The sequence below is a fragment of the Helianthus annuus genome, chromosome 15, assembly GCF_002127325.2.
Source record: "Helianthus annuus cultivar XRQ/B chromosome 15, HanXRQr2.0-SUNRISE, whole genome shotgun sequence".
Classification (NCBI taxonomy): Eukaryota; Viridiplantae; Streptophyta; class Magnoliopsida; order Asterales; family Asteraceae; genus Helianthus; species Helianthus annuus.
The window spans coordinates 34,369,986-34,397,907 of NC_035447.2; the positions used below are offsets into that span (position 1 = coordinate 34,369,986).

The 27,922-nt window shown below is 37.7% G+C and overlaps 1 long non-coding RNA gene across 8 annotated transcripts; it reads right to left on the reverse strand.

The window, feature by feature from the left end:
- Window positions 1–3,374: 3,374 nt before the first annotated feature.
- On the reverse strand, window positions 3,375–27,838 carry LOC110911369. 8 transcript variants are annotated; one of them, XR_004881327.1, is made up of 18 exons: window positions 27,566–27,838; window positions 26,308–26,478; window positions 25,925–26,175; window positions 25,233–25,398; window positions 24,983–25,074; window positions 24,321–24,440; window positions 24,097–24,254; window positions 21,233–21,329; window positions 21,053–21,144; window positions 20,824–20,855; window positions 20,583–20,730; window positions 20,043–20,233; window positions 19,824–19,971; window positions 19,313–19,623; window positions 18,700–19,152; window positions 18,541–18,616; window positions 18,315–18,409; window positions 3,375–3,547 (listed from the first exon to the last, which is right to left on the reverse strand). It is a non-coding gene; the product is annotated as an uncharacterized LOC110911369 (long non-coding RNA). The 8 variants fall into 8 exon arrangements; XR_004881323.1 differs by having other exon boundaries at window positions 20,583–20,855; window positions 24,983–25,070; XR_004881325.1 differs by having other exon boundaries at window positions 20,583–20,855; window positions 24,097–24,229.
- Between the last annotated feature and the right edge of the window lie 84 nt (window positions 27,839–27,922).

Consider the following 27,922-nt stretch of genomic DNA (forward strand, 5'->3'; position numbering starts at 1 on the left):
TATAGAGCTAAAAGAACGAAACTGAAACTAAAACTTTGTTGAAAAATGGAAAAGCTATATCTGAGGTTCGATATTGAATAAGTTAAAGTTAAACGGTTTTAAGTGTGTAGATGAAGGTTAATATTTTTTACACTAATTAAAATGCGAGTCTGCTCGAGTTAAACCATTGTGTGGGATGGATACATGGTTCAAATCGGGCTTCATGCACATGCCTGAACAAATAGGAGGTGTGTGCCACATATCGCACATAAACCCAATATAAAGATGCACACCCCTCCAGGGAAATATTCATGTTCATTGGAGTTTTTTAGTAGTCATGACTTTAACAGTTGTCGGCTCGTTAGTAATACTTTACTAGATCACAAGGAGTCCACAAAGATCAGCTATCCTATTTGCCCATAATTTATTAATGGGAAACTGACCTGTAATAATCTCACCTAAACCTTATTGGTCATTAATAATTCTACCTCAGAATATTCCCCACACCAGTCCCACCTTTTACCTATTTTTCCTACAATGGTCCCCCGTTAAAAAAACTTAACGGAGTTAAGCTTTTTTCTAAACTACAAACAGATTTTTTAGGGCTTTTAATCAGAACGATGATACGAGTCCAGTCCATTGATGTAAAACTTACTTCGAAATGGTGCTCCAAATGACTTGATTTTGGTTAATTGGAAATTTAAACACCCGAATTGAAGCGCCGTTTTCATCGTTTGGAGCACCGTTTCGAGGCAAGTTTTACATCAATGGACTCGTATCGTCGTTCTAATCAAAAGCCCTAAAAAATCTGTTTGTAATTTGGAAAAAAAGTTAACTCCGTTAAGTTTTTTTAACGGGGGACCGTTATTGGAAAAATATGTAAAAGGTGGGACTGGTGGGGGGAATATTCTAAGGTGAGATTATTAAGGGTCAATAAGGTTTAGGTGAGATTATTACAGGTCAATTTCCCTTTATTAATAAACTTAAAAAATACAGTATTTTAATATTTATTACAACTCCTCGAAGACGCCACTGTTGTTTTCATTTTTTTAATAATATTAACGTTATTTGTACAATTACTAATATTATACTATCGTTTCAATACATGAATCTCTAATTAAGCATCTTCCACTTATTTTTCCATATTAAAATCAGAATCAAGAAGTATGTCGGATATTTATAAGTTAGCGGTGGGAATTAGTTTGAATAAACAGTTTTTCAATACAATTAATAATGTTGTTATATAAATGATACATAATATATAGTTGTTAACTTATGGGTTTGTATTCATTGTAATAAAAGATTCGTAACAAGTTAACCTGAGTTCAAAATGAATAATATTGTATTTGAAGAGGGGAATGGGAAAAAAATAAGGAAAATTACAAATACCGCCATTAACTAAAACCATGTTTAGATTTGGCTACCTTATGCGTCTTTAGAGCGACGCATCAAACACGGGATGCGTCTGGAAGGTTGAAGCATATTTATTTCAGACATCTCCTGCGAGATTTCATATGTCTCTAGCGAACTTTCATACTTTCCGGCGAGATTTCAAACTTAAACAACTCGAAGAAAAACCAATCTTTCTCAAATATACACAAGATACCAATAGCATATTTTAAAAACAGTAACCTTACAAACATCAATTTCATAAAGGAAGCGTATCATGGCCCCAAGCATCATATATAAACAACAATCAGCGAATAAATAAATAGATAATACGGAGAATTCGATCATTACCTGATAAATTTCCGGAATCCCTTTTCTTCTCTGTCGTAGCCATTTATGCCTATGAAATCGAAATACAACCACAAATTAATAAATATCTATGCCTCAGAGTTATAATCTGCCTTATTAATCATGCTTCAAGTTGAAATTAAAGTACTTATCTTGATGAAATTATTAAAATCATTTTGGAGTTAGAGCTCAAAAATCTCATTATTAACTTTCATTAACATCATATTTGGTTTGTTGTTGCTAGCGAACCATAAGGTTTGACGGTGTGAGGGTCGGCTTGGGCTCGTCGAGGCCCGTCGTCGATCCAAACACCATTTCCCCCACCCCCGGCATCGTCCAAATCATCAGCCATAAGACGGAGAGGACGCTCACAAAAGGATAAACATCCCCTCACACACACATATACGTACAACTCATATATATATATATATATATATATATATATATATATATATATATATATATATATATACACTAGCTTTCTACCCGCGCGATGCGGCGGCGGAGGTGATTTACAATACGATACTCATTTACCGTTAGTTTATCAGTAGATTTACAAAGGACGTCGGTCAATAGATATGCTCATTATTTATATATGAATTTACATGGTAAACGGAGGGAATTCCCTCTCCCTCCGTGGGAGAGCATCCTTTGAAGACTACGGTGGCGGCAACAATTTACGTGGTTCTCGTTTTTTTTTCTTTTTTTTTTTTTTGTAAATTTATCAATCTTTTGTTATATATTGTATAGTAACGTTAGTTTATGGGGGCATATGTACACAGAGTGGCAAGTTCACCGAACCTACGAAAGTTTAAATTTTGAATATATACAAAATAAGGTGTGGAGCTATAAATAAAATAAGGAGCGAACACATATACTGGTAAAGGCCTTGTGTCGTAAGCAAGTGGTCACCGGTAGGGAAGAAATCAATATTGGTACCGTACTTACTGAGCTGATACAGTACCGCATAGGACTAATATTGAAGTTTAGTAAATTCAAAAGCGAATACCGTACCATATATGTTTGGTCGGTACCGGTATGGTATACATACTGCATGATATCAATACCTAAATTTAGTTGAATCTAAAACCGAATATTGTATCGTATGTGTCTAGTCAATACTAAAATGGTATGATACCGGTATTTGATATGACAAGTTCCTTCTTATTCACCTGTTCAAATCTCACCATTTTTTGAACTTTTTGTAATTTTTTAAACAATTAAAAATTCAAAGTAAGCACATAATGAGACCATGTGTAGTGGCAATGTGAAGTGGCGTGATTTTTGCCCCTTGACGCCTCAAAACACCTGAACACCCCAGGAGGGGCTTGATCTTTGCTTTTTCGGTCTTGATGCCATATGTCATGCTCAAGGGAGGGGCTTGAAGACTCTCCATTACATATAGTGTTAAAGAAGTCTAAACATCCATTCATTTCATCATTATCATAAATTTTTGGGTCACGGATATCATGACTCAGGTGATCACATAATTACCCATGTCATCATATTATCTGGTTTGATCACATCTATATTTTTTCTCCCACACTAATCATTACAATCTCAGTTCACACAATGATTTCATAATTTGATCACAAACCCCCATTGTGACTCTTAAGTCTCAGTTGACCGTGCTCATTTATGAACCATGCCAAGTCATGAACATTTAATTAATAATCTCAATACATATTCCACAATTATATATAACCCAATGGGCTTAAATCACATCAGATACATACACATACACAGCTTTTAACGTCATAAATACTTCCTAAACCATGGTTTCACTTTGTTTGGCTTTGCTTTCAGTTTCTCTGACTCAATACACGACTTCCTGCAAAATAGCAACTTAAGCAAAATAAACAGTGTGATTCTTGTAAAAATAAGTTAACTACATCTTTCACTTTACTCTTACTAAGTATATTACTTAAAAAAAAAGAGGCCAATTATTGTAAAACAACACAAAGTACTATGCCTCATCATTTGGAATCCAATTTAATAGCATTTCAATCTACGGTCCATTTCTGGTCACTTCTAACCCATTCTACCCATTTGACATTATTTTAAATAGATTTCGTAAAATAAAGATATAAATGTAGCATGCATACTGACAACGTAGATGATCACATACAATTTGTCACACGCCCATTCTGTATTTCTATTATTATCTCTTTTGAGTCCCAAGAAGGCAAGAAGCAGACATTGTGCAACTTTGCAGACACCGAAAAAGTAAATGAAGAGTGCATAAAATAGCTTACATGAAGAATCAGATAACAAACATGTTATAAACCAATAGTCGTATACGCAAAAATGAATAAAGGTATGGCAATTGTGAACTACATAGTGCATTAGCAATATTCTGTAACACCTCGAAAAATTTCGTCCAATAATGTCTTGACACGTGTCATAAGGTTCCGTTATGTGAAAACATACTTTAGAGGGACTAAAAGTGACAAACAGTGAAAACTATGGAACGTAAGGGTTCAGAGTGTCAACAAGGGATAAATAGACTCTATGATAACCCCACATAATGTTTATAACCTTTAACGGATGGTTCATGGATCATACGACGTGGAAATTGCCCAAAAGTGAAGTATTGTAAACTATAGGGGCCAAAAGTGTCAACATGTTTAATTTATACCTCTGAGTGAACTTTTGGCAGACCCGAAGCTTTGTATAGCTAAAATATACTCACTAGAATATGTGGTAAAAATTTCATGAAGTTTCGTCAACGTATGAGAAAGTTATGGCCAAAACCGTACTTAAGGGACTAGAAGCGTCAACGTCGAATTTCAGGGCTTTTCGGTTGAGCGCAAAGTTATCCGAAGGCATTACCATGTTGGTAAAAGTCCTAAGGTCCTTAAAAACCAAGTTTGGGGGTTTACGGGTCGAGAAAAGTAGCCGAAACAGCACGTACAAGCTCAGGGACCATTTCTGCCAAAGATTGAAACTTGTTGGCTGATCAGGAGGGTCAGGCGACCCGCCTGGACATGCCCAGGCGGGCCGCGTGGGACTGCCAGCGACAGAAATTCGATTTTTTGGGTTATTTGGGTCCGAATTCAAGTGTTATACAGCTCATTTTCGCCTCCTCTTGCACCAATAGCATGCCATGCATGCCTACTACTACAGGAACCTCGAAATCTTGGCTTTAAATCAGATTATTGATCATTTCTTGATCATTTTTCATTGTAACCAAGTGCTCTCAATATTCAAGAACTTCAAGCAAGCTCTCTGGAGGAAATCTGATCATCAAGGCCGACTTCTAGTGTCCACTAAACATCTTTAGGACTCTTGTAAGCCTTCAATTCGTTCTTTAATCCATTTTTGCTTTGATTATTAGTAAAAGTCAAACTGGGTGTTCATAACCTTTGACTTTCTGATTAAACGGATTTCTTTCAGTCATTTCTCGAATTGAAACTTGTTATAGATTGGTATTTATGTGGGAAACAAACCCTCTAAAGGTTACTAACTGATTCCCACTACATGCATGCTTAATGTCGAGTCAAACCTATTTCTAAAAAGTCAACAGAAGCGATTTTTGTGAAAAATGACATGATTAATGATATAGATGACATGCAACCTGATTGATCATTGAAAATAACTTGTAATATATATAAGAATGTGTTTTAATCATCATCAACTCGACAATCTATAGTATAGCCACGAATCGGAACCGAAAGTCTTGTAAAACGATTATTTCGTAGACTATCGATTCGGATTCATACATGCATGTTCGAGATCTGTATTGGAAAGTATTTTTGACTATTTTCATTTTAGTTGAACTTTCTGGAATTTTCTTTGATTGAGTCTATGTTTAGCCTATTCGAATGCATGTTTCCGGTTTATGCATAAAGTTGACTATTTTGCCCTTTTCGATTTAAAACGGGATTTTTGGAAAAGTGGAAGAATAGAAATCTTTATTTTTATTATATAAACTTGCACCGAAAGTTTCGGATCAGTTGGTGGTCCAGATTGTGAGTTATGGCCATTAGCGTAAAACTATATTATAAATTTACATAAACGGTCCTTTTCGCATAGAACCCGTTTCTGGCCATGTTTTGGTACAAAACTTTTTACCAACAGAAGTAATATAATATTCTGGGAATTTTGATGATTTTTAATTAATTTTTGGCTGAACGGATCCTAGTTCTCCTAGTCATTTCGGCTTATGTCGGTTTTGACCGTTTTAGCCATAAAATGAGTTTTACACATCCTTTTGACCCGAAACCTTTTTCTACTGATTTTATATGATGAATAAATTATTATAAGACTTCTGGAAATATAAAAATCTCAGATTTAATTTGAAAACCCGAAAACGCCCTTAAATCGCATATTTAGCGTTTTAAGCACATAGTAAGCGTTATACTTGTTTTAAACATATAAGACCTATACCTACTGATGTGTTTAGCTTATTTTCATATAAAAACAGTAAGTATAAGTATATGAACTCAGATTTCCAGTTTTGGCATTTTTAGCCCTTGTGAAATTACTAAATTGCCCCTACGGTGCATAGTTTGGTTTTAAAATGATATATTTGGTATATGGGTCATACCCTACTGATATAATATGTTATATTAAGTATATTTACTGTATGGACCAGACCCGAAACTCAGATTTCTAATTTTACCCTTTTATTATCTTTTAAATGACCAAAATGCCCTTCTAAGGCATAAATTGAGTTTAAAATTATCCCGGGCAATATAGAACATAACTTACTGATATAATATCATATTTTAAGCATATTATCTCAGGGAACTTGCATTTGAATCATTTGGCTACCCGTATCGCCCTTTTCGCGTTCGGTTCGGTTTACGTAACTAGTTTGCGTAAATTGACCAAAACGGGTCAAACGATATCATTTTTATTTCAAAATCCAGAATGTATTTAGTATACCCATATTATACAAGTATTCAAACTTGTCGGGTCTAAATCACATTCTATCCGGTCTTTCGCTTAATCGTGCGTAAACCGTATCATTCCTAAAACTAACCGGTCAAAGCTTAGGCTTAAATAAAAGGCCGTTAGGAATCTAATAGGTTAATTATAAACCTTGTTCCAGATTAGGAAGCCCGGTAAAAGCTATCAACACTTATCATTTGTGACTTATACTTGCTCAGGTAAATACATTTTTGACTTATTTTCCCTATACGGGCTTGGGGTACGGTATTTAAAATACCGCTTGATCGGGCGCACAAGTCCTGCGCCCTATGGGTGTACAGTCTTGAATAGCTTGTGTGATTTCGTTTAAACAGTCTTGTCTTACTTAAAGGCTTTGGGGGGTTATTGACCACGTCCCGGATATCCTTGGCATTATCTTACGAGATGGCCACGACCAGAGCACGGGGTGTAGGCGTACACCCGTCGTGTATAACTCTTTGATGTGGTGTGTCAATTAAATCTCTAGCCCGGACAGTAGATCCCGGGCCACCAGAGATATAAGTGCATGTAATTCGTTGACAAGTTTATATGATATAATTATCCCAAGTTAATAAAAATATTTATGCCTTGTGCATTTAAATAAATTTTCAATCATTTTCAAAATGAGTCAGTCGATTTGTATTTACCAGTGTAAACTGACGTATTTTCCCAAAAGATTAAGTGCAGGTACTATACGGAAATAGGCTGGCTGTTTCCTAGAGAGCGTCCACAATAGTCTCGCAAACTCGGACGACATTTATCTGTTGAACTATTTATTTCTATTTTTATTTGATCCGCCTGTGGATCCATTTCAACTACTGTGATATTTATTATTACACTTTATTTAAAAGTTGAAATGTTTCTATTCTGCTTCCGCTGTGCATTTTTATATTGTGTTGATTGTCTATGACGATGCCAACTACGTCACTGTACCCCACACCGGGCCCATCGGTGACACGTGGAAATCGGGGTGTGACAGGTTGGTATCAGAGCCAACGCTGAGTGAATTAAACACTAGTCTTTTGTGTTTAATCTCAGTTACACAATTGCACATTTCTCGATTTTCGAGTCTAGACAAAGAACTTAGGAAATGTTCGACATTTCGTTTAATTTATTTCTATTTATTATTGCATTGTCTTACATATATTGTTGTGCAACTTGTTTGATTTTTGACAGGATCAGGATGCCGCCAAGGATGAGAGGTCGTGGAGGATTTCCTACATCGCACGATCATGAGGCTGGCCCCTCGCATAGGCGGGCTCCATCCGCTACACACCACACAGCCGCCAACGACCTTTGGAGGTCTTTTGCCGAGCCTGCTAGGCATTCGGTTTCCGCGAGCACTTCTCCGTCATTACCCCACTCGTTTGGGCCCCATTCGGAGAACGGGCCCCATGGTTCGCATGGATCATACATACCATTGCACCAGTCACCGCACCAGTATCCAGCGCCAGCCTACCAGGGTTTGTATAACCCTAATGCTTATGTGGAGGAGCCAGTGGGCCACAACCCACTCGGGCCGGAGGACCATTTTCCGGGAGGGCACGAGATGGACGTAGACGAGGATACGGACCCGTCGCTACCACCATCAGGTACGCCTAACCATCCGATTGAGATATCGGATGGGTCACCATACACAGGATCACCATTTAATGGTGTGGATAGTTACGAGGAGAGGTTTCGGCAGTATGATTGGTACCACACTCCTAGCCACAACTCTCTGATGCTTCAATCACTCCATGGTACTCCGATGCTCCAATCGCTCCATGGTTCACCGGTGCACTCGCAGCACCACTCGCAGCAGCTTCAGCAGCAGCCGCCTCTACCGCAGGACCTATCTGAGGCCCTGTGGCGTGACGTGATCACCCCGTCACCACCGCCGCCACCAGTCTTACCTCCTCCGCCTCAGAGGCCTAGGAGGAACGCGCGCATGTCTACGCGCGGAGGGATTCGCATAGGCACCCCTCCACGTGTTAGTAGCAGCCGCTACACGTCTCTACCCGGGGAGTCTGAGACAGGGGAGTCTCAGCATCCCGTATCGGAGGTTACTTCTGTTCCGATCCCGCCTCTGCCGCCGCAGAATTTCGGGGAGCCGATTCCAGCCTTCGCCAGCTCAGCGCCATTCGACCCATTCGCCCAGCTCTATCCTCAGGGCTACGACTACACGGGAGACCCTTATTGGCAAGCTGCCAACTTCAGCTCACTCCCACATAGTGGTCCACTTGGAGACCCTTGGGCTGCTGGCCCATCTACTTTTGGTTACCCTCAGGGTTACCAGCAGCCACCGCAACCGCAACAATACCAGCCGCCGCAGCCGCAGCAGTACCAACCACCTCCGCCGGCGCCTATGATGTCGCCGCCGCAGGTTCAGGAGATCCTGCAGGGGATTGATAGCATGCGACGCGAGTTTCAGCACAATATGCGAGAGGATCGCCGACGCACCAGTGGCATGTTTAAGAAGGTATTTGATTTGCTCAAGGGTAAGAGCAAGAAGGATCGTTGAATCCTTCGATTATCATTTCATGTACTCATGTCCCTGCGTGGACATTTATTCCAGTACTCTACCCCTGCGTGGGTATATCTATCTTTCTCTACCCCTGTGTGGGTATGTTATCCTGTTAACCCCTGCGTGGGTTTGTTTTATTTTATTTTGTTATTGTTGTACTTGTTTAGCCCCTGCGCGGGCATGTTATTCATGCTAGTTATGTTATTTCAAAGTCCCGTTTAGGGCAATTATGTACTGGTATTTTATTGGAAATTTAAATGGTTAATTTGAATTTATCATTTTATTTGTATGCATGAATAATATTAAAATAATGGAGTATATCAATTTTTATTTGATTTGCCATTTTATAAGAATCTTAGTAAGGTATAACCTAGCCTGAATGCCTTATTAACAGGCCTGGCCCTGATGGTAAAACCTGGTTGAAAAGATTCAACTCCCTGTTAACATCTGAGAACATGTTAACATTCTTGACTAAGCATGATTCGTAAAATCACACATGTCACCCTTTTAATAAATTATCTACAGATTATATCTGTATACAAGTCTATTAATGACTTGATACCTACGGGTTATGACTATGTCATATAGTGGCAGTTGTGGTCTATGACTCCCTGCCTAGTAAAGAATTTTCTACAGATTTTTATCTGTATACAAGTCTATTAATGGCTTGATACCTTCGGGTTATAACTATGTTATATAGTGGCAGTTGTAGTTTATAACTCCCTGCCTAGTAAAGGATTATTTGTTTAAATTATACAATTTATAATCCTGTAAAAATCTAAATTTATAATTTAGTAATTGTCCGTTGTGACTAGGCCTATGGTGCCCATATATATATATTTTCATTCCTTGATTGCTAATAAAAGCCTGAATGAAATTTATTAAATTAACTACTAAGGTTTTTGATACCATGGTTAATAAATCGTCTAGAACGATAATACTGTTAGGTTCTAAATAAGACCTTGTCCTTTATTGTAGCTTAAAGCTACGATGGCCAAATCGGAAGAAACCAACAGTCATTCTGGGGAACGCTCAGATAATGCAAAGATTCACGTTACCGGTGCAGAGTTGCAAGCACTGATTGATAATGCTGTCGCCAAGGCTATGGATAGGCAGTTCAAAGAATCTAGTGGTACTCAGAGTAGAACCCGCTCAGTGACGCATGTCAAGGCTAAGACTCATTCAGGGGCTCATAGTAAGCCGCCGTCTAAAAAGAGTGAGCCGAAGAAAGCCGAGGATGATAATCATTCCTCCAACCACAGCAGCGTCCCAAAGCAGGAGATTGAACTGAAACGTGACACGTACAGCAGGTCCTGTACGTACAAATACTTTGTATCTTGCAAGCCCAGAGATTTCACTGGGGAAAAAGGAGCCGTCGACTGCATGACGTGGATTGACGAGATGGATACCGTAGTTGATATCAGCGGGTGTGCTGATAGGGACGTCGTGAAGTACGTGTCCCAGTCATTCAAAGGAGATGCGTTAGCATGGTGGAAGTCACTCCTACAAGCTGCCGGTAAGGCCACACTGTACGGTTTGTCATGGGAACAGTTTGTGGCCCTGATTAAAGAGAACTTCTGTCCGCAGCACGAGGTCGAGCGAATTGAATCGGATTTTGTATCCTTGGTTATGAAGAACCTCGATTGTCAAGCGTATCTTACTACGTTCAACACGTTGTCTCGTCTAGTGCCTTACTTGGTGACCCCGGAGCCGCGTAGGATTGCTCGATTTATTGGGGGTCTGGCACCGGAGATAAAGGCTAGTGTCAAGGCTTCAAGGCCTACAACATTTAGATCCGTAGCTGATCTATCCCTCTCCCTCACTCAAGACGTGGTTAGATTGAGAGCCATGAAGAGCTCTGAGGAGAACAAACGAAAACGTGAGGATGACACCTCGCGCAGGTCGGAGAAGCGACATAGAGGGAACAACGACCACAGGAAAGGGTCGGGGTCTAGGAAAAGTGATCATCAGTCGGGTGAGAAACCCAGATGCAAGATCTGCAGGAGACACCACTTTGGGAGGTGTCGGTTAGAAACGAAATCCCAGTCTTCGGAGAAACGATGTGGAATCTGCAAGTCCACAGATCATAAAGCTGTGGATTGCAAGAAGATGAAGGATGCAACGTGTTTTGGTTGCAACGAAAAAGGTCACATTCGGCCCAACTGCCCAAAGTTTGCGAAGAAGGCCGAGGAAGGGAAGAAGACTAATGCGAGAGTCTTCAAAATGGACGCAAAGGAAGCAGTCCTTGATGATAACGTCATTACCGGTACGTTTCTTGTAAATGATGTTTTTGCTAGAGTCTTGTTTGATTCTGGAGCTGATAAGTCGTTTGTAGATGATAAGTTTTGTAAATTGTTGAACCTTCCTGTTAAAACCTTAAGCGTGAAATATGAGGTGGAATTAGCCGATGGAACCTTAGAAACCGCCTCGACTGTTCTAGATGGATGTGTTATATCCATTAGGAATCATTCCTTCCCGTTATCCTTGCTTCCCTTTAAGCTAGCTGGATTCGACATAGTAATAGGCATGGATTGGTTGTCGAGTAACCAAGCCCAGATTCTGTGCAATAAAAAGCAAGTAATAGTTAAGACTCCGTCCGGTGAGTCACTTACTATTCAAGGAGACACCCAGCATGGATTGCCTGAGCAAGTGTCCATGCTCAAAGCATCCAGATGCATGCAGAAGGGATGTGTCATTTATATGGCACAAGTTACCATAGATGAGCCGAAGCCGAAGATTGAAGATATTCCTGTTATTTCGGAATACCCTGAGGTATTTCCTGAAGAACTACCCGGATTGCCACCGGATAGACAAGTAGAGTTTCGGATAGATATCATTCCAGGTGCTGCACCTGTAGCAAGAGTACCATACAGGTTGGCACCAACGGAGATGAAGGAGTTGAGGACGCAGTTGGATGAGCTTTTAGCTAAAGGTTTTATTAGACCTAGCTCGTCTCCTTGGGGAGCGCCAATCTTGTTCGTTAAGAAGAAGGATGGGTCGATGCGTCTATGCATCGATTACCGTGAGCTTAATAAGGTCACTATCAAGAATCGGTATCCGTTACCCAGGATCGACGATCTGTTCGATCAGTTGCAAGGAGCAAGTTACTTCTCCAAGATTGACCTCAGGTCAGGTTATCATCAGTTGAAGGTCAAGGAGGAAGACGTACACAAGACCGCGTTTAGGACTCGTTATGGACATTACGAGTTCCTAGTGATGCCGTTTGGGCTCACTAACGCACCAGCCGCGTTCATGGACCTCATGAATCGCGTCTGTAAACCCTATTTAGATAAGTTCGTCATCGTCTTTATTGATGACATTCTTATCTACTCTAAGAGCCAAGCTGACCATGAGAAGCACCTTCGTTGTATTCTCAAACTTCTGTATCAAGAGAAGCTTTATGCCAAATTTTCGAAGTGCGAATTCTGGCTTCGAGAAGTCCAATTCCTTGGGCATGTTGTAAGCGAGCGTGGTATCCAAGTAGATCCCGCTAAAGTAGAAGCAGTCATGAATTGGCAGGAGCCGAAGACTCCTACTGAGATTCGCAGTTTCCTCGGATTGGCAGGATATTATAGGCGATTTATCGAGAACTTTTCAAGGATTGCTGCGCCCCTAACTTCGTTGACCCGTAAGAAGATTAAGTTTGATTGGGGCCCTAAGCAGCAGGAATCCTTTGACATTCTGAAGCAGAAGCTGAGCAATGCGCCAGTGTTGTCATTGCCCGATGGTATAGATGAATTTGTGGTGTATTGTGATGCATCACATACGGGCATGGGGTGTGTACTCATGCAGAAAGGCAAAGTCATTGCCTATGCTTCTCGCCAGCTAAAGGTGCACGAGAAGAACTACACCACCCACGATTTGGAATTGGGTGCAGTTGTATTTGCTTTGAAGCTATGGAGACATTACTTGTATGGAACCAAGTGTATCATTTATTCGGATCACAAAAGTCTTCAGCACTTGTTCAATCAGAAAGAATTGAACATGCGTCAAAGGCGATGGATGGAAACCTTGAATGATTATGACTGTGAGATAAGATACCATCCAGGCAAGGCTAATGTAGTTGCCGACGCCTTAAGCAGAAAGGAAAGGGTGAAACCGATCAGAATCAATGCCAAGCGCATTGAAATAAGGAATAATTTGAATGAAAGGGTATTAGCTGCACAGAAGGAAGCTGTGCTGGAAGCTAACTATCCTGCAGAAAAGTTGGGAGTAACTGAGGAGCAGTTATCCCACGACAAGGATGGAATGCTACGACTAAACGGACGAATATGGGTTCCAGTATATGGAGGACTTCGGGATGTTATCCTCCAGGAGGCCCACAGCTCTAAATACTCCGTTCATCCTGGAGCTGATAAGATGTACCAGGATTTGAAATCAAACTACTGGTGGATTGGTTTGAAAAAGTCCGTGGCCGAGTATGTGGCCAAATGTTTGACTTGTGCGCAAGTCAAGGCTGAGCATCAGAAGCCGTCAGGTTTGCTTCAGCAACCTGAAATTCCCAAGTGGAAATGGGAAATGGTGACAATGGATTTTATCACCAAGTTGCCGAAAACGAAAAAGGGAAATGATACCATATGGGTCATAGTTGACAGACTGACTAAGTCAGCTCATTTTCTACCCATCAAAGAGACGTATAGCTCAGATATGTTAGCTCAATTATACGTTGATAAGATAGTAGCGCTACATGGTATACCTATATCTATTATCTCTGATAGAGATACTAGATATACGTCACATTTTTGGAAGAGTTTCCAACAGTCGTTGGGCACTCGTTTGAATTTTAGTACGGCTTATCATCCTCAGACCGATGGTCAGAGTGAGCGTACTATTCAAACCTTGGAAGACATGCTTCGTGCATGTGCGATCGACTTGGGTGGTAGTTGGGATAAGAACTTACCACTGATTGAATTCTCCTACAACAATAGCTACCATTCCAGCATAAAGGCTGCGCCTTTTGAGGCCCTATACGGTAGAAAGTGTAGATCGTCCATTTGTTGGGCAGAAGTTGGAGATGTCCAGTTGTCTGGACCAGATATCGTCTTTGAGACGACAGACAAGATCGTTCAGATCCGTGATCGTTTGAAAGCTGCCAGGGATAGGCAGAAAAGTTATGCGGATCCTAAGCGCAAGGACTTTCACTTCGATGTAGGTGAAAAAGTGTTGCTTAAGGTATCACCTTGAAAGGTGTGATGAGATTTGGAAAGAAAGGCAAGCTGAGCCCGAGATACATAGGACCTTTCGAGATAATCGAACGTATCGGGTCAGTCGCTTACAAGTTAAACTTGCCTGAAGAGCTTAGTGCCATTCATAATGTGTTTCACATCTGTAATTTGAAGAAGTGTTTCGCTGACGATTCACTGGTTATACCGCATACAGATATACACATAGACGAAAGTCTAAAGTTTGTTGAAAAACCTTTGTCGATTGAAGATCGACAGGTGAAGAAGCTTCGAAGGAAGCATGTGCCTATTGTTAAGGTCAAGTGGGATGCCCGTAGAGGTCCCGAATACACGTGGGAAGTGGAATCCACGATGCAAGAGAAATATCCCCATTTGTTTGATTAAATCTCGGGGTCGAGATTTCTTTTAAGGGGGTGAGGATGTAACACCTCGAAAAATTTCGTCCAATAATGTCTTGACACGTGTCATAAGGTTCCGTTATGTGAAAACATACTTTAGAGGGACTAAAAGTGACAAACAGTGAAAACTATGGAACGTAAGGGTTCAGAGTGTCAACAAGGGATAAATAGACTCTATGATAACCCCACATAATGTTTATAACCTTTAACGGATGGTTCATGGATCATACGACGCGGAAATTGCCCAAAAGTGAAGTATTGTAAACTATAGGGGCCAAAAGTGTCAACATGTTTAATTTATACCTCTGAGTGAACTTTTGGCAGACCCGAAGCTTTGTATAGCTAAAATATACTCACTAGAATATGTGGTAAAAATTTCATGAAGTTTCGTCAACGTATGAGAAAGTTATGGCCAAAACCGTACTTAAGGGACTAGAAGCGTCAACGTCGAATTTCAGGGCTTTTCGGTTGAGCGCAAAGTTATCCGAAGGCATTACCATGTTGGTAAAAGTCCTAAGGTCCTTAAAAACCAAGTTTGGGGGTTTACGGGTCGAGAAAAGTAGCCGAAACAGCACGTACAAGCTCAGGGACCATTTCTGCCAAAGATTGAAACTTGTTGGCTGATCAGGAGGGTCAGGCGACCCGCCTGGACATGCCCAGGCGGGCCGCGTGGGACTGCCAGCGACAGAAATTCGATTTTTTGGGTTATTTGGGTCCGAATTCAAGTGTTATACAGCTCATTTTCGCCTCCTCTTGCACCAATAGCATGCCATGCATGCCTACTACTACAGGAACCTCGAAATCTTGGCTTTAAATCAGATTATTGATCATTTCTTGATCATTTTTCATTGTAACCAAGTGCTCTCAATATTCAAGAACTTCAAGCAAGCTCTCTGGAGGAAATCTGATCATCAAGGCCGACTTCTAGTGTCCACTAAACATCTTTAGGACTCTTGTAAGCCTTCAATTCGTTCTTTAATCCATTTTTGCTTTGATTATTAGTAAAAGTCAAACTGGGTGTTCATAACCTTTGACTTTCTGATTAAACGGATTTCTTTCAGTCATTTCTCGAATTGAAACTTGTTATAGATTGGTATTTATGTGGGAAACAAACCCTCTAAAGGTTACTAACTGATTCCCACTACATGCATGCTTAATGTCGAGTCAAACCTATTTCTAAAAAGTCAACAGAAGCGATTTTTGTGAAAAATGACATGATTAATGATATAGATGACATGTAACCTGATTGATCATTGAAAATAACTTGTAATATATATAAGAATGTGTTTTAATCATCATCAACTCGACAATCTATAGTATAGCCACGAATCGGAACCGAAAGTCTTGTAAAACGATTATTTCGTAGACTATCGATTCGGATTCATACATGCATGTTCGAGATCTGTATTGGAAAGTATTTTTGACTATTTTCATTTTAGTTGAACTTTCTGGAATTTTCTTTGATTGAGTCTATGTTTAGCCTATTCGAATGCATGTTTCCGGTTTATGCATAAAGTTGACTATTTTGCCCTTTTCGATTTAAAACGGGATTTTTGGAAAAGTGGAAGAATAGAAATCTTTATTTTTATTATATAAACTTGCACCGAAAGTTTCGGATCAGTTGGTGGTCCAGATTGTGAGTTATGGCCATTAGCGTAAAACTATATTATAAATTTACATAAACGGTCCTTTTCGCATAGAACCCGTTTCTGGCCACGTTTTGGTACAAAACTTTTTACCAACAGAAGTAATATAATATTCTGGGAATTTTGATGATTTTTAATTAATTTTTGGCTGAACGGATCCTAGTTCTCCTAGTCATTTCGGCTTATGTCGGTTTTGACCGTTTTAGCCATAAAATGAGTTTTACACATCCTTTTGACCCGAAACCTTTTTCTACTGATTTTATATGATGAATAAATTATTATAAGACTTCTGGAAATATAAAAATCTCAGATTTAATTTGAAAACCCGAAAACGCCCTTAAATCGCATATTTAGCGTTTTAAGCACATAGTAAGCGTTATACTTGTTTTAAACATATAAGACCTATACCTACTGATGTGTTTAGCTTATTTTCATATAAAAACAGTAAGTATAAGTATATGAACTCAGATTTCCAGTTTTGGCATTTTTAGCCCTTGTGAAATTACTAAATTGCCCCTACGGTGCATAGTTTGGTTTTAAAATGATATATTTGGTATATGGGTCATACCCTACTGATATAATATGTTATATTAAGTATATTTACTGTATGGACCAGACCCGAAACTCAGATTTCTAATTTTACCCTTTTATTATCTTTTAAATGACCAAAATGCCCTTCTAAGGCATAAATTGAGTTTAAAATTATCCCGGGCAATATAGAACATAACTTACTGATATAATATCATATTTTAAGCATATTATCTCAGGGAACTTGCATTTGAATCATCTGGCTACCCGTATCGCCCTTTTCGCGTTCGGTTCGGTTTACGTAACTAGTTTGCGTAAATTGACCAAAACGGGTCAAACGATATCATTTTTATTTCAAAATCCAGAATGTATTTAGTATACCCATATTATACAAGTATTCAAACTTGTCGGGTCTAAATCACATTCTATCCGGTCTTTCGCTTAATCGTGCGTAAACCGTATCATTCCTAAAACTAACCGGTCAAAGCTTAGGCTTAAATAAAAGGCCGTTAGGAATCTAATAGGTTAATTATAAACCTTGTTCCAGATTAGGAAGCCCGGTAAAAGCTATCAACACTTATCATTTGTGACTTATACTTGCTCAGGTAAATACATTTTTGACTTATTTTCCCTATACGGGCTTGGGGTACGGTATTTAAAATACCGCTTGATCGGGCGCACAAGTCCTGCGCCCTATGGGTGTACAGTCTTGAATAGCTTGTGTGATTTCGTTTAAACAGTCTTGTCTTACTTAAAGGCTTTGGGGGGTTATTGACCATGTCCCGGATATCCTTGGCATTATCTTACGAGATGGCCACGACCAGAGCACGGGGTGTAGGCGTACACCCGTCGTGTATAACTCTTTGATGTGGTGTGTCAATTAAATCTCTAGCCCGGACAGTAGATCCCGGGCCACCAGAGATATAAGTGCATGTAATTCGTTCACAAGTTTATATGATATAATTATCCCAAGTTAATAAAAATATTTATGCCTTGTGCATTTAAATAAATTTTCAATCATTTTCAAAATGAGTCAGTCGATTTGTATTTACCAGTGTAAACTGACGTATTTTCCCAAAAGATTAAGTGCAGGTACTATACGGAAATAGGCTGGCTGTTTCCTAGAGAGCGTCCACAATAGTCTCGCAAACTCGGACGACATTTATCTGTTGAACTATTTATTTCTATTTTTATTTGATCCGCCTGTGGATCCATTTCAACTACTGTGATATTTATTATTACACTTTATTTAAAAGTTGAAATGTTTCTATTCTGCTTCCGCTGTGCATTTTTATATTGTGTTGATTGTCTATGACGATGCCAACTACGTCACTGTACCCCACACCGGGCCCACCGGTGACACGTGGAAATCGGGGTGTGACATATTCGTATTTAGATGAATGGAAAAAAGAAAACTTTGTACCTGAATCAATCATCTTCTTGGGACCTGAATTAGAAGTCTTACTGGTACCTATACCAAGATATGCTATTAGATCCCGCAGCAGCTTGATGATGGGTCTGATTAGTTAAGAATAGGATATGTTCAAAAGTTATATAATTTCAATTTCATATAAAAGTTATATAATTATTTATATATGAATGACTAACACAATAGGATATGCTCATATGCAAGAAAAGCGAAAGCGAACCTTCCGTATATCGGCTTCTACTTTAGCTTTTTGCAAATTCTCCCAATCATCTATTTTTGCTACCTTATGTATCACCCTTAAAAAGGAAACAAATATAACTTTGGGTTGTGCTTTTACCTCAAACGGGTCAAATATAGTTTCTTTGTTAGAAATTATTACCTTTTTGTCATCAAACTATCAAACTGATATAATTTGTAAATCCTGTCAAATTGCAGTTCCTGGTCCAACAGCTAGCAGTATGGACTGTATAAAAACACTGCCACATAAACTGAAACCGGCTGCACTTGTTCATCCCATACAGACGACAGAGAATCATACCCATCTTTAGCAGAAGCAGGCCTATACCAACTCTCTTCCAAACATGACCCAGTAAACCTTTTATTAGCAAGTTTAGAACCAACAGCTGCCATATACAGCCAGATCCAGGAACAGATGTAGCTCGGCCTAACTGCAGCCTTGCAACCACTGAAGTGACGACCCAAAGTAACGGTTTTATGCCTTTGAGGGGTATAATGGTCATTTAAGGAGTCTTGCTTCAGCACATTATGTATACAGCTCTCAACTGGTCTTGACTTCAAAACAGACCGCCCAGCAACATCACCATTTTAACAACTGGAGTCACAATTTGTTTGAATTCAAAACTTTTTTTACTGGTGATTTGGGCCCCATGACCGGAAATCCACCTCTAATCCAGATGGCATGGCAAAAACTTTACCATTGCTTCAACGATTACCCCTAAAAAATTTATATAAACGATTTTTAATTATTAAACCTGATGCTGCTGAGGTTGAGGTTGAGGCAGTGCAGCTGCAGTTGGACTTGAGAGTATACACCATATCTGGCATAGCCTCCGTAGTACATGGTAGCGGGATCTTGTGAAACTGCCAACTGGAGCATATCGTATGTCTCATGTCACCGACCCGTACGCCTCGTTCAGAAAGCATCGGGCCACAAATCCACTAAGCTTCCTGGACACACACGCTATGGAAACAAAACTCTTCACATGGGCCGGCTCCACGTCTAAAGCATGTTTATAAGCCTTTAAACCTTGTTTCTGGAGACCTTTTGCTTCATAAAGCAAACCTGCAACACCATTCATGCAACATGCTTAGTATCACATAAAGAAAAATAGTTAAACCATCAAATGAAACAAAAGTACATCGGGCAACGGCTGCACATTTCAATCCATATGAAATGATTAAAATCACATTAAAAAGTATAATTAACTATACATATAGAACAAAAGCACAACACAGAATTGAAAAAAAAAAGGAATGTGTTACTCTGATGAGGCCCATTCCCTTAAACACATCAAGAGCTTAAATTGTTTCTTGAGGACTATCATGTTGTCTGCCACTCAAGAACTGCTTCAGGTAGTGAAGATCTTTTTTGGCAGCAAACTTGATTGTAACCCTGAAGTCACGTTCCCGCCTACGACACACATCAACCACATTACACAACATTTTTGATACGATAAAATATATATGAATATTAGATTATACCCATCCTGCTCAGTGATTTTAACGGCGAACTCTTTAGACTCAAAGGGCAATAGACCCTCAGCAAACGCACTCTTCTATCCATCTTAAGCTAACAGCAAATTTCCGAGGTGTGAAGCCCGATACAGAGAGCTGATGGATTTCATGATTTCTCTGCATTTGGTCTTTGATATAACCTCAGGAGAAATTGATACCTAAAACCAAACTTGAAATAACATTAGCACAGAGTATCCTATCAATGCATTATCACCTCACAAGCAATTAAGCATTATAAACGGAACATGGCACATAAAATAACAAAAATGTAATTTCCAAAACTGAAATAACATTACAAAAATGTAAGTATTACAGTAGCACTAAATTATACTCCAATTGTGAATGAAAGGAAATAAACAGATTTCTTAAGAATATAGAACTAATCAAACATCAGACGACTCAACAGAAACTATGAGATCTAAATTGTGAAAAACCATAAATCCACCTGGAAGGTGACATCCATATAAAAGAGGTACAATGTTCAAATATGGTGTATACACAACTTACCATTTAATCAGCCAACATCAAGACTGTTTTCAATTGAAAGTTCCTCCCACAATACACAAACAGGTCCTCAAGACTCGGTCCTAGCAAATCAATAATTAAAACATATCCTCTCCATCTACACCGGACCATTTTATGGAAGGTATACCACCTACAAGTGAAAATAAAACATTACAAATCATATCATTCAGAGTGAAATAAAAGATAAACATATAAATCTGCATTGTACAACTTAGCTTCGTACAAAAGTTGTGGATGTTTAGTCTTATTATACTACTGCAATATCAGAAAACCAACATTAGCTCTAAACTCAGAATAAAACCAGTTCAAACCCTAATTCACATCTAAACCCTAAATCCCCAACCCTACCCAAACAATCTCACATCAATCACAAATAATCAAAACAATTTCTGAGCGTAAACAAATTACAATAAAAATACTAACAAAAGCAGCCCAATTAATCAAACTCGTACCTGGTATGCTGCAGTTTTGAAAAGAAAGAAAGTTGCTGATGCTGGGATGATGATGTAATCCCTTCTTTGGCCATCCCTTAACACAACAAACCCTAAATGGGCTTAAATAACTGATTTAAATGTTAAAAGCGATGGAAGAACATACATCTGTTGTTGTCTGCATTATCGGACCGTCAATACCTGCTTATGTGCTGAACTTAGGTGATGACCTGCTTTATCGTCGTCGGAGGTCATAGCCCGGAACGTTCTCTTTATATTTCTCTTCTCTTTTCAAGATCTGCAAATCCCTAAACGTTTTTAGCATAACCAGAGGAAATCGGTGATTGGGGTCGACTTGAAAGGGGATCCAGAGATGAGATTATTCTAGGTATAGAATCACGAGAGAGAGAGAGAGTGAGCAAATGGAGGGTTTGTGTTTTAGGGTTTGAAAGAATAGGAACAGATCTGGTGATTAAAGTGTGTTGGGATGAGTAAAGGGATTCAAAATTTGAATCCACATTTGGCCGCCCAAAATTTTGTTGGTTTATCACTTTTAACATTTGTGCTTTAGCTGGTTGTACAATATGCTTTAAATTCTTGTAAAGTGGCAAATGACCATTTCTGTCCTTCCTATATGCTTATTAAAGTAGTATATATATATATATATATATATATATATATATATATATATATATATATATATATATATATATATATATATATATATATATATATATATATATATAGGGGAAGGTTCAAATGAAAACCACTAGTTATTGTGAAAACTAGAAAACTAACTAAAACCCACTAAAAAGGAGGGAGGGAAGACTTTTAATGAAGGAGGGGTAAAATTGGAACAAAAAATATATAACTTTTCAAACATTTCTCATTTCTCCATACGTTATCATTTTAAAACAAAAATGGCACCATAAGATCACAAATTTTCTTATCTTTCATTCAAGTATATTCGAGCATATTTTTTATGACATAAAAAAAGATTTATGGTGTCGTCTTGTTTTCAATACTATTATTATAGTAGTGCACATGTGTAATATAACATGTACTACAATGTGCATTACATGCTTAAAATTAGTTTTTTGATTCTAGTTTAGCTTTTAGGGTTAGTTTTTTTTGGAGGTTTAGGATTAGGATTAGGTTTTTGGGTGTGGGGGGAGGGGGGTTTAGGTTTTTGGGGGGTGGGGGTGGGGGGGTTAGGTTTTTTTCGGGTTTATGTTTAGGGTTTAGTTTTAGGTTTTCGGGAGGGTGGGGGGTTTAGGTTTTTTTTTTTGGGGGGGGGGGGGGTTAGGCTTTTGGTGGGAGGGTGAATTTAGGTTTTGGGGGGGGGGGGTGGGGGGTTTAGGTTTTTGGGGGGTGTCGGTGGGGGGTGGGTTAAGTGGTTTAGGCTTTCCGTATTAGTGCACATGTGCAGTACAACCAAATTTTTTTTTTTTTTTTTTTTTTTGAAATTTTTTTTCCATATATAAAAAGTAGCGATTTTTCTAAAAAAAAATTGTAAAAAAAAAAAAATTTGTATGTTTTTTAGGTTTTTTTAGGCTTTTTTAGTTAGTTTTCGAGTTTTCACAATAAAAGTGGTTTTCATTTGAACCATCCCCTATATATATATATATATATATATATATATATATATATATATATATATATATATATATATATATATATATATATATGTATAGGGCAAGGATATATAGGAAACCCATGTGAGTTGAGAAAACCCAAATAAACCCTATGTAACATTTTTATTTTTTTTCTAAAAAAATAGGGAATGTAATATAAATGTACACGGACCTATTTATGAAAAAAAAAGTAAAAAACGCTTACTAGTTTTTTTTTTGTAAAAAATGTTGAAAATTTGTATGTTACATTTTTTTTGGGCATAGATATTATGTAACCTGAAATTTGTAACATTTTTTTAAAAAAAACTACTCGGTGTTTTTTTGTGTTTCTTTTTTAAAAATGTTCAAATATATGTATATTACATTTCCTATTTTTTTAAAAAATGTTTCTTGAGTTTACATGGGTTTTTACAAAGGTTTTCTGAGTTTTCTCAACTTAAGTGGGTTTTCGATTTATCCTTCCCCTATATATATATGTATATAGGACAAAGATCCGTTAGGAACCACCCTTTATTGCGAGAACTGCGAGAACCAGTGTGAACACAAACAGTAATACCTAAAAAAATATAAAAAACACCCAAAAATTTTTTTTTTATTTTTTTACTATTTTTTATATTAAAATCGCTACTTAAAAAAAAATTTTTTGGCTACTAAAAGTAGCGATTTGAACATAAAAAATAGTAAAAAAATAAAAAAAAATTTAGATTTTTTTTTTAATTTTTTTAGAGTTTTTAGGTTTTTTGGGGGTTTAGTTTTTAGCATTTTAGCTTGGGGGGGGTTAGGTTTTTTTTTTTTTTTTGGGGGGGGGGGGGAGGGGGTGGGGGGGTTTAGGTTTTTGGGGGGTGGGGTTTAGGTTTTTTTAGGGTTTTTTTAGCTATTTTAGGTTGTGTTCACATTGGTTCTCGCGGTTCTCGCAATAAGGTGGTTCTCGCATGAACCTTACCCTATGTATATATATATATATATATATATATATATATATATATATATATATATATATATATATATATATATATATACTAGCCTAAGATCCCGCGACTTTCGCGGGTGGCTTAACACAAACATATAATATCTACCGGCATTGAACCCCATGTAGGTCATCATTTTTTTATAGGCCTTTCCAAATTAAAACATAATGTATGATAACTACACGCAATAAACATACATTCACAACCCCTATCTATTGTTGTGGTTAAAAATGTTGAGTTGCTTTATGTACGCCTTGACCTTACAAAAGTCTTTCTTATTGTTGTTCATTCTTGGCTACCTTTCTTGCTTCATACTTCGCACACAAACAAAGTGAGGTGTAGATTTATGTGTGCTTAAGCCAATAAGGGATCATGTAATAATCAGTAAGCAAATACCATCCTCATAGCTTGATTAAAGTAAAAGATCAGCTTGAAGCCTATAATAATATGTGGTGAATTGTACCTTCATTAAAGCTTACTAAGTGGCTTGGTTTCCCTTCGGAAGTAAGTGAGCCATTTAGCAACTTCGTCTCCCTCGTCCAATGCAGAGCCTAAGGAGCCTCGTAATCAACTCCAGATACCAAATAATGAATCATCTGGACTCCATATTACACCCTTCAACTAAGACATCATGGTTTTTTACTGAAAAATGCACATAAAAAAAAAAAGAAAATAAACCCACCAAACCTGTCTCATTTTTGAATAAATAGTGATTTCCCTTTAGACTGAACAATCAGAGTGATCTTTGCGTTCAAATTCATTAGCACTGGCAACATCTTCTACGTCTATCAAATTCCCTTTACGGTTCTGTGTAAATATATAACACAAGATACATAGAATTTAGATACTACCGCTAGTTTTGTTAGTTCTAAAGTAAAGGAGTCGAGTTGGATTGCCAATGAGTTGAACTTGATGACCTTTGTTACCATATTCATGTTTAGCAGCCCAAGTTCACTTACATGACTTATTGATGTAAATGTTAATAACATGTAAAAATAAGTTTGATAAATTATTTTTTTCATCATATTATTATCACTTTCAGAGACTACAGACTACTATGATTAGAATGTTTAGAACCCATCTTGACCGGAACAAAACTAATACTTCTTTAAAGCAACCCATTTTAATCTAAACCCATTTTGGCCAGAACGTGTTACGACCCGAACATTTTGTGACTTGCTACCCAACGCAACTTGACCCAACCCATTTTCCAAGTTTACAATAGATAATATTCTGATTCTGATTATTCAATCTCATATTGTTACTTCCAATAAGTACATCCAAACAATCAGAAATTTCGCAAAAGTTTTACTTGGAAACAAAATTTATCAAGAAAGATGATATGGCACCTGAGTGAGACCAAGCTTGTTTGATGTTTGTACAACACAACATTGTCCGGTAAGCGAGTTTAGCAAAAACAATTTGCCCAGATTGGACCTGCCTAATTTAGAAATTAAACATATAAGAAACATTATGTCAAAACGGATAAGAAGGCATATGACATGTTGTAAAAGAAAGTTAAAAATAATCTCCTATTGTTTTTTTTCTGTAGATCAGACCACTTAATCTGTAGGCCCACGCAATGCGATGTGTACAAACCTCTAATTTGTTGCTACCAGATGCAATCTGACCCGCTAGGTGAGTTGAACTATTAACATCCACTTCTTTAGCAAGTGCACAAGTGTGAACATTTTAAACTTAGATGAATTAGTGAAGACTTCAACTACATTAAATAAGTTATCCCTTGGGCGTGAATGCTTCCAGTCTAGTTAATAAAAAAATACATGAATTAATTAGTGAGAACTGTAAAAAAGTAATAGTGGTAATTCATACAATAATCTCACATTGCCTATTCAAATTGAGTATTACTCTTTACAATATTATGATTACAAGTTTCACTTGCTCCAAATCTTTTATTTTGACAAAATCACAACTCTACACTTGCTCAAAATCTTTTGTTTTGACAAAATCATAACTCATCAATTTTTCTTAATCATTATTCTGAAAAGCAACACTAAACATGTTAAAGCCACATCCAAATATCTCATACGTTTGAAATCAACACCCAATTTGAACCGCAGCCATGAGTATCCAATAATATCGAAAATCAATCATCATACGATTCAATAATTTAGTTTATATGGAAACGATAATTTATTTAATAATCAGTCAATTTTCACCAGAAATCTAAACTAAACAAACGGTTAATTTCGACCAGAATCTAAACCCAGTTTCAATTCAATAGAATATCATTTCAGAGATTAAAAGAAAGCAAGGAAATCTTGACTTACTTTCGTAAATTGAGACCATGATCGAGACTATAGGTCTTGAGGAGTGAAAAGAAGCTCTATAGGTCTTGAGGAGTGAAAGGAAGTTGGTCGGATGCATTAGCAGTGATCGAATTCCCCAGAAGTGCTTCCTCAGGAATGGTTTGGAAATTGGAATGTTGTTCTAAATATTTTATCATATCCACCTAAAAGAACTTTGGTTCCCTTAGCAATTCTTCCTACAATAGCATCAGCAATGTTGGGACCTGTTGTCACTGGTTCAAAGTGAACTGTTAAATAAATAGTTTATCAAATAACTATTCATAAATGTAATGAAAGCAAAACCCACATCACAGTCCAATAATCAATAGCGCTTCAAATCACGTGAAGTCCGAAGCTCGTATTACCTTTTTCTAAACCATTCAACAGCCATTTAAATCATGAATTAGATGATGGCAATACGTAGTTAATAGAATCAAATAATTGAAAGCTTTTCATTAAGCTTCTCTTGAAGGTCACTCATTTTCCGGTGAAGCTTTTCTCAAGCTTCTCTTGAGGCAACTTTCTATTTCATTCCCCTATAAACATTAAATTAAATCCTTCAGCCACATCATTTCAACAAATAAGATGCATCTTTGAAAAATAAAGAATTTATCAAATAATAAAGAATTTTTGTGATCAAATCGTTAGACAAACATAAGGTATTCAATTCTCTATCCATGATAAGAAACGCAATAACCCATTATTAAAACCCAAAGAATCTTACATCATGAAAGCAAAAACTTGGTTGCAGGTTATAAATGAACCTATCATAAATAATGGTTACAGAACCCAATTCTTAGCTGGAATGTACACTACAACATAGCTATAACCCAATTCTTGACTGCATCATTGAAGATGGTAACAATTACCTCTGCAATAGGAACTTGTTATGAATATTTTAAAGCAACATAATTCAATTCTAGCAATGAAAAATAGTGTTTAAGACAACGATGACTAAACATATATGTACAGACTCTGAGCATGGTCTTCTCAATGCAATCAACACCAATAACTATATACTTACATCCAAAGTTCATGAAAGAAACGAAAATTTAACTACCGTGAGTAATCTAAGTTTAAAAAAATCAAATTGTGGGTTAAGCAAAACAACAAACACTTGGTGTGCATGAAAGTAAACCAAAAATTAAACTATCCTAACCTATCTTCACAACAATTTATAGAAGTAGTCTACACCAATAAGTATATAGCTACACCTAAAGTCCATGATTGAAACAAAAGAACAAACTGCCATTTGGTAATTTAAGTATAAAAATGAGTTATTAGTAAATTGTATTTACAAACCACTTGATCAACAGAACTAAGATGGATTTTACAACAAAATAACTTTTTAACTAAATGTTTTCTAAACAAATCTAGCATCATCAATCGTACATAACTAAACCTATTTTGCCTCCAAAACCTCCATACCTAACTCAGATCTCATTACTCAACAAAATCCTACTGCAAACAAATTACATCAAAACTAACTACAAACTGTATCAATTTCATACTACAAAACCTAACCTAACTCAGGATCTCAACAAAATCACACAACATACATCAAATTGCAAACTGCAATAACAATAAGAACACATAAACAGTAAACGCATAAGGAAGACTTACCGAAGTATCATCAGACAAATGTGCAGGATGCGATGAGAAGAGTACGGAAGCAGTTGCGAAGAAGAGAAGAGTAAACATAGCGGAGACGAAGATCCGATAAGAGAAGAAGCTGCGTAGGGCGGAGGAAAACGGCGATCCGCCACTGCCTCTGCCGGCACGTGCTACCACGGCAAAGAGTTAGGGGTATAGATTGTAACTCACGTTGCCATAAGGAAAGAAGATTGTAGGAGAAGGAAGCCATCTAGGCGTGTTTTGGTTTAGGGTTTTAGTTTGAGCGGGATTTTGTAAAGTTATAAGCTGTAGGGAGGATATGTGGCAATAAGTGGATTAAAATTATGCCAAGTGGCACCAAAATGT